The sequence below is a fragment of the Aethalodelphis obliquidens genome, unplaced genomic scaffold (assembly GCF_003676395.1).
Source record: "Aethalodelphis obliquidens isolate GAN/ISIS:26980383/991018 unplaced genomic scaffold, ASM367639v1 scaffold134, whole genome shotgun sequence".
NCBI lineage: Eukaryota > Metazoa > Chordata > Mammalia > Artiodactyla > Delphinidae > Aethalodelphis > Aethalodelphis obliquidens.
Genome location: NW_020838078.1, coordinates 129,368 through 137,489, shown reverse-complemented (window position 1 = coordinate 137,489; position 8,122 = coordinate 129,368). Strand labels below are relative to the sequence as shown.

Below are 8,122 nucleotides of genomic sequence, written 5' to 3'. Positions count from 1 at the left end.
TTTTTTAAACAAATCTAAAACTAAGGCAGTATACATGAAACAGATTTGATAAATATTTTAAAATCTTGCTATCTTCTGTATCAGATACTACTTTAATTTTAGAACCATCTTCAAATAAAATAGTCTGTCCATTATAATTCCTAAATGAATGAGTTAAGCATCAAATGGACATCAAAATACGTAAAAGAAACTCATAAAATTTTAATGGAAAATATTGCATTAGCAATATCATAAATTAACAAAGAATTTTTAAAGAGTATTGCATGAAGTAAGGTACATTAAATGTTTTGTAATGATTAGGTCTAGAATATTTTTTACTTGCATTCTTTTTTTTTTTTTTTTTACTTGCATTCTTGTTCACATAGTTTAAAACACTAAAGCACTGACTTGAATGAAAGAGGACTGTATTAAAATGAATAAGATTGCAGCATATGCCATTTTAAGAATAAAAGAAAGATGGACTAAGTGCTTTGATTTTATGTTCTCCATTCAAGTAGTCTTCAGTGTTTCTGTTATCTTTGAATAACAAAAAGGATTCTTTAAGTACTGTGTGGGAAAAAAAGACCACCTTTTTACTCATAGAAGAATTCTAATCTTATTTGGATTGAATCGTCTAGATGTCTCAAGGCAATTCCTTTAAGTAATAGCAGTTCATTATAAGGTGGCCAAAAGTAATCACTAATTTTGACATATGGATCATGTGGGACATCAAAAAATCTATTTATATGAATCTCTAACATTTCATGTAATGCTATCAGTTATGCAGTTGATTTTTTAATGTTTTTCTTTTTTCCTCTATATTTTTGTTATCATTTAAAAATTTCTTTTTAATTAATTTATTTTCAAAAAAATTTTTGAAGTTTATTTGCTGTATAAAGCTGTATGTTACAGGTGTACAATATAGTGATTCACAGTTTTTAAATGTTATGCCTTATTTATGGTTATAAAATATTGGCTATATTCCCTGTGTTGTGCAATATATCCTTGTAGCTTATTTTATCAATAATAGTTTGTGCCTCTTAATCTGATACCCCTATATTGCCCCTCTGCCCTTCATTCTCCCCACTGGTAATCACTAGTTTGTTCTCTATAGCTGTGAGTCTGCTGCTTTTTTTGTTGTTGTTATATTCAATAACTTATTGTATTTTTAGGTTCCACATATAAGTGATATCATACAGTATTTGTCTTTCTCTGACTAATTTCACTTACCATAATACCTTCCAAGTCTATCCATGTTGCTGCAAATGGCAAATTTTTGTTCTTGTCCATGTATATATGGAGCAAAATATATGTTCCATATATACATAAAATGGAATGTTACTCAACCTCTTTATCCATTCATTTGTTGATGGACACTTAGGTTGCTTCTATATCTTGACTGTTTTAAGTAATGCTGCTATGAACATTGCGGTGCATGTATCTTTTTTAATTAGTGTTTTTGTTTTTTATGGATATATACCCTGGAGTGGAATTGCTGGGTTATATGTTAGCACTATTTTTAGTTTTTTTTGAGACACCTCCAAACTGTTTTTCACAGTGGCTGTACCAATTTACATTCATACTGGCATCGTATGAGGGTTCTCTTTTTCAAGTCCTGGCTAACATTTGTTATTTGTGGGTTTTTGTTTTTTTTTTTTTTTGTATTTTGGCTGCACCACACGGCATGCAGGATGGTTCCCCAACAAGGGATTGAACCCAGACCTCTGCAGTGAAAGTGCCAAATCCTAACCACTAGGCCACCAGGGAACTCCCTTATTTGTGCTATTTTTGATGATAGCCATTCTGACAGATATGAGGTGATACCTCATTGTGCTTTTGACTTGCATTTCCCTAATGATTAGCCATGTTGAGTATCTTTTCACGTGCCTGTTGGCCATCTGTATGTCCTCTTTGGAAAAATGTCTATTCAGGTCTTCTGCCCATTTTTTAATCAGAAGGAGAAATTAAGAAAGCAATCCCATTTACCATCACATCAAAAAGAATAAAATACCTAAAAATAAGCCTACCTAAGGGATCAAAATACCTGTACTTGGAAAACTATAAGACACTGATGAAAGAAATTGAAGACAACACAAACAGATGGAAAGATATACTGTGTGATTGGAGTGGAAGAATCAATATTGTTAAAATGACCATATTACCCAAGGAAATCTACAGATTCAATGAAATCTCTATCAAAATACCATGGGTGGGACTTCCCTGGTGGTCCAGCAGTTAAGACTCCATGCTTTCAATGCAGGGTGCCCAGGTTCGATCCCTGGTCAGGGAACTAGATCCCACATGCCACAATTAAGGGCCTGCATGCTGCAACTAAAATGATCCTGCATGCCACAACTAAGAATCCAGCACGCCACAGTGAAGATTCTTCCTGCTGCAACTAAGGCCTGGCATAGCCAAATAAATAAATTAATAACTATTTTTTTTAAAATGCCATGGGGGCTTCCCTGGTGGCGCAGTGGTTGAGAGTCCGCCTGCTGATGCAGGGGACACGGGTTTGTGTCCCTGTCCAGGAAGATCCCACATGCCGCGGAGCAGCTGGGCCTGTGAGCCATGGCCGCTGAGCCTGAGCATCCAGAGCCTATGCTCCGCAACGGGAGAGGCCACAGCGGTGAGAGGCCCATGTACCGCAAAAAAAAAAATGCCATGGATATTTTTCACAGAACTAGAACAAATAATTTTAAAATTTATATGGAAATGCAAAAGGCCCCAAATAGCCAAAACAATCTTGAGAAAGGACACTTTTGGAAGAATCAGGCTCCCTGACTTCAGGCTATGCACAAAGCTACGGTAATCAAAACGGTATGGTACTGGCATAAAAACAGACACACAGGTCAATGGAACAGAATAGAAAGCCCAGAACTAAACCCAGGTGCTTATGCTCAATTAATCTACAACAAAGGAGGCAAGAATAGACAATGTTTTTCTTTTTCAATTTTCTATCAGTTACAGGAAAATGGTCTTCTCAAAACTCACCCAAGGTAATCAAGAGTTTCTCCTTAAATTCTTTTTTTAAACATCTTTATTGAAGTATAATTGCTTTACAATGTTGTGTTAGTTTCAGCTGTATAATAAAGTGAATCAGCTATATATATACATATATGCCCATATCCCCTCCCTCTTGTGTCTCCCTCCCACCCTTCCTATCCCATCCCTCTAAGTGGTCACAAAGCACTGAGCTGATCTCCCTGTGCTATGTGGCTGCTTCCCACTAGCTATCTGTTTTACATTTGGTAGTGTATATATGTCAGTGCTACTCTCTCACTTCATCCCAGCTTACCGTTCCCCCTCCCCGTGTCCTCAAGTCCATTCTCTACGTCTGCATCTTTATTCCTGTCCTGCCCCTAGGTTCATCAGAACCTTTTTTTTTTTTTAAAGATTCTATATGTATGTGTTAGCATACGGTATCTTTTTTCTCTTTCTGACTTACTTCACTCTGTATGACAGACTCTAGGTCCATCCTCCTCACTACAAATATCTCAATTTCGTTTCTTTTTATGGCTGAGTAATATTCCATTGTATATATGTACCACATCTTCTTTACCCATTCATCTGTCAATGGACACTTAGGTTGCTTCCATGTCCTGGCTACTGTAAATAGTGCTGCAGTGAAAATTGTGATACATGACTCATTTTGAATTATGGTTTTCTTAGGGTATATGCCCAGTAGTGGGATTGCTGGGTTATATGATAGTTCTATTTTTAGTTTTTTAAGGAACCTCCATACTGTTCTCCGTAGTGGCTCTATCAATTTACATTCCAACCAACAGTGCGAGAGGGTTCCTTTTTCTCCACACCCTTAATTCTTTTATATTAAGCATTTTTGTTTTCAGCTTATTAAAGGTTCTCAATTCAGAAAAAAATGTCACTATGTGATGTTTCATTGTTTACTATATTAAGAGATTCCAGTATCTGTTGTTGTTCATCCAGCCACTATTTTTTCTTTATCTTTTCATTCTTTGACATTACCATTCTAGACAGTACCATTTGTAGGTCTTAATTTTTGGAACTCTTCTTTTCCTAATGTTACCAGAACATCTTCATTCAGTGGGATTAATTTAGGAGTTTCTTTCTGCCATTGACTAATTCCAGTGGTGGTTAAACATTTCACTGACATAATTAATGATAACTGAGCATTTGAATCAGTGAATGTCTCAGTTCCAGCAAGCAATGTTTTATTCTGACATTCTTCCACATCATTTCATATTTCTTCACCTTCTTTGGTAAGTTCTTCTTCAGCATCTCTAGTGTCTTCCACATCTGTAGTACACTGTATCTTGCTGATTCAGTGACTCGCGCTTATAATTTTCTTAGCCTTATGATAATTTAAAAAGTTTTAGGACCTTGGGCAATCCCTTAAACCAGTGGTCCCCAACATTTTGGCACCAGGGACTGGTTTCATGGAAGAAAGTTTTTCCACAGACCAGGGTGGTGGGGAGGATGGTTCAGGCGGTAATGTGAGAGATGGGGAGCAGCAGATGAAGCTTCGCTGGCTCACCCGCCACTCTTGTCCTGCTGTGTGGCCCAGTTCCTAACACGCCGTGGACCGGTACCAGTCCACAGCCCAGGGATTGGGGACCCCTGCCTTATACTATCTGTGCATGAGTTTCCTTATCACTCTATTCAGAGAATGTGCTAGAGAATAAAGGAGTACTTGAAGGGAAGCCCTCAAGTTAATCAGTTTCCTCAGTTCCCTACCACTTTGTCTTTCCCTCCTAACAGGTGGGTTTTTGGAGCTGTCATTGGTGCAGGAGCTAGATAAGAGTGGCACTTGAGGCCTGGCTGGACTTTGGGCAATTCCCAATTCCAGCACGTGGGAAGTTTTCCCCCACACCACCAAGCAATTCTCTAGGTGTCCTGCAATTCAACTCAATTCTGACATTATCTATCCAGTGATAGCATCAGATTCCACAGGTTAAGGACTCAGTCCCACAAAACTGCCCCCTTCTGCTTCAGATATCAATCACAAGTTTAGGTTGTCACCTGTGTCTCTGATCAACTGGCTAAAAATCAGAGGTTCCTACGATCCCCTCCTTGGGTTCAATTAATTTGCTAGAATGGCTCACAAGACTTAGAAAACCAATTTACTCACTAGATTATCAGTTTATTACAAAGGATATTAAAAGTTAGGAATCAGCAGCAATAGGAACAGATACCTAGAGTAAGGTCCTGAACAAAGGAACTTCTGTCCCCATGGAGTTTGGGTCCAGCACTGTGGCGAATGGAAGTGTTCTAGTTCACAAACCTGGAAGTTTTAGAAACCCCATCCTTTTGTTTTTTTATGGAGTCTTCATTATATAGGCATGGTTGATTAAATCATTGGCCACTGGAGATTGATTTTAATTTCAGCCCCTCTCCCCTCCTCAGAGGTCTGGGGATGGGACTGAAAGTTCCAGCTCTCTTATCAATTGGTTATCTTGGCAACCAAGCCAGCCCTCACCCTTCCCGACCTTCCAAAGCCACCGTATTAACATAACAAAAGATACCTTTTTCAATCTCAGCACCAGAAATTCCAAGGGTTTTAGGAGCTCTGTGCCAGAAAGGGGGACCAAATATATATTTCTTATTCTAAGTTGCAGTATCACAGGTATCCAGCTCCCAAGTGTTGCAGGAAAGAAAGTGGGGCCAGAGAGAATGGTAACATCCCAGGTCACATCCAAGTCCCTGGGATAGCTACCGAGTGTGGGTTCTTGGCTTCACACAGGAAAGAATTCAAGAGCGAGCCATAGTAAGTTGAAAGAAGGTTTATTTAGGGAGATACATACTCCATAGAGTGTGGGCCATCTCAGAAGGGGAGAGGCACTAGGATACAGGGTTGTCAGTTTTTACAGGGGTGGGTAATTTCATAGGCTAATGAATGGGAGGATTATTCCAACTATTTTGGGGAAGGGGGCGGGGATTTCTAGGAATTGGGCTACCACCTGCATTTTGGCCTTTTATAGTCATTGGCCTCAGAACTGTCTTGGTGCCTGTGGGTGTGTCCTTTAGCTGATATATTACAATGAGCATATACTGAGACTCAAGGTCTAGTGGAAGTCAATCATCCACCATCTTTGACCTAGTTGGTTCTAACTAGTTTATGTCATGTCCTCAATGGCTATCATTCTTTTAAAGGTTGTGCCTTGCCCCCTTCCTATCTTACCAGCAGTAAGGGGTCTCTCCTTCAGGGCTGGGGCTCCATATCCTGTGAAATGCCAGGCAGCCCCAGTGGCAAGTTGCAACCGTTATGGCACTCTCCTCAGCCCATCACTTACCACCACAGAGCCACTGCTTCTGTTTTTTAGTTTTGCCTGTTGGCGCTCCTCTACTAAGCCCCTGTTTATACTAGCAATGATGCCAGATATACTAAGTGGTTTCTAGCTTATTTCAGTCTTCTTTGTTAATTATACTGTGCCTCCCAGCGGTGAGAGTCATTGATTCCGTAATGTTGATTGAATGTTTACTCTTTGTCAGCCCATTTGTGGAATTGTTGACAAATCAGCTATGACTCTTGTGGGGAGCTAGTTTGGAAAAGAGACAGGGCAAACAATCAGACAACTTGCTGTCTACAAGAGGACAATGAGCTAAGTGCCTGGTGTTTAGGAGCCTAGTGGAGGGTGATCAGGAAGAGATTCTTAGGAAAGTCATTAATTGGGTTGGGCTCAGGGGTGAGCCCTTGGTTTGGAAATAGAGGGATTTGATGGAAGTTCACAGACAAGGAAACTGAACACATCAGAGGCACTGCCAAAAAGCAAAAGACCTGCCTCACAAACATATGGAGAGAGAAGGGAGAGCAAAAGTTTGGGATTTAACATGTATATGGGCCCCATAGAGTAGAGGGAACATGGCATTCATTGAAGGATTTTTATCAGTGTTGTTCTCTGGTGAGATAGGGATAAGTCTACAAGATAATTGGAGAAACAGAAAGAATGGGATCATAGAGATACATTTGGGAATGATTCAAACTGTATTCATTTATACTGAGGGTCAGCAAAGTACAACCTGTAGTCAAATCCAGACCTCTGCCTTGTATGTATAAGGCTTGTGAAATAAAATTGGTTTTTATATTTTTAAGTAGTTGAGAAAAATCAGAGTACTATTTCTTCAAATTTCAGTGTCCATAGTAAAGTTTTATTGGAATACAGTCGTGCAAATTTGTTTACAGATTGTCTATGGCTGTTTTCACACTACAATAGCAAAGTTGAGTAGTTGCTACAGAGACCTATATCTCTTAAGGCTTAAAATATTTACAGCTCTTTACAGAAAAGGATTACTAACCTGTAGTTTACAGAATTAAACTAATTTTGTTGAATGCCCATGTCAAGGCAGGCTATCAGTTATTCATGTATATGTTGTAGGGGATCACAAGTTAAGAATACAAGACCCCTTTCATTTTAGAGCTTCCATTTTGGTGGAAGTTAAATTTTACTTAATAGGTGGGTTTATTTGAAATCTAGATAGAAATACTGGCATATGGAATGTGAATTATGTTATGGCATCTCTGCCTCTGAAAACCTCCTGAGAGACTTCCTGAAGGTAATGCTGTCCAAACTGAGACAAGGATGGAGAGAGGTTAGAGGCCAGAGGCAAGAGTCTGAAATTCGGATGTGAAAGGACCATGGAGGAATGGGGAGTGTTTCTGTTACCAGGTTCATCGACAGAACCCATGCTGGGGTCCTAGCCTGGCTGAGACCCCTTGTTTCAGCCAGGGAGGTTCTTTTTCTGATCGGATCCATGCAGTCAATAATGAAACTGATGCTGAGACTGGAACAGCAGTGGCCAAAGAATGGAGAAGCAGGAACCTAGTTCACAACTCAACTTCTCAACCCAATTCAGGCAGAGACACCAAATATATAGGAGAGTCGAAATAAAAGGGAGGGTTTTGGAAAGAGTGGGAGGGATATTCATGAGTTATCTGAGACAGATGAGTGGTTTGGATCCAAAACTGATGCAACTCTCCTTTTTAGTCCTTGTGTGGAATTTTCTGGTTGTTGTGGCAATCATCAGCTGTTCTGGCGCTGGTGGGTGTGTCATTTAGCTAATGTGTTACTGTGAGTGTATAATGAGGCTCAAGGTCTACTGGAGGTTGAATCTTCTGCCATCTTGGGCCTAGTTGGTTCCAACCAGTTCTTGTCTTTTTTTGTCT

At 39.5% G+C, this 8,122-nt stretch overlaps 1 pseudogene; it reads right to left on the bottom strand.

Moving 5' to 3' along the window:
• Window positions 1-572: 572 nt before the first annotated feature.
• On the bottom strand, window positions 573-5,767 carry LOC113616345 (centromere protein K-like; annotated as a pseudogene).
• Between the last annotated feature and the right edge of the window lie 2,355 nt (window positions 5,768-8,122).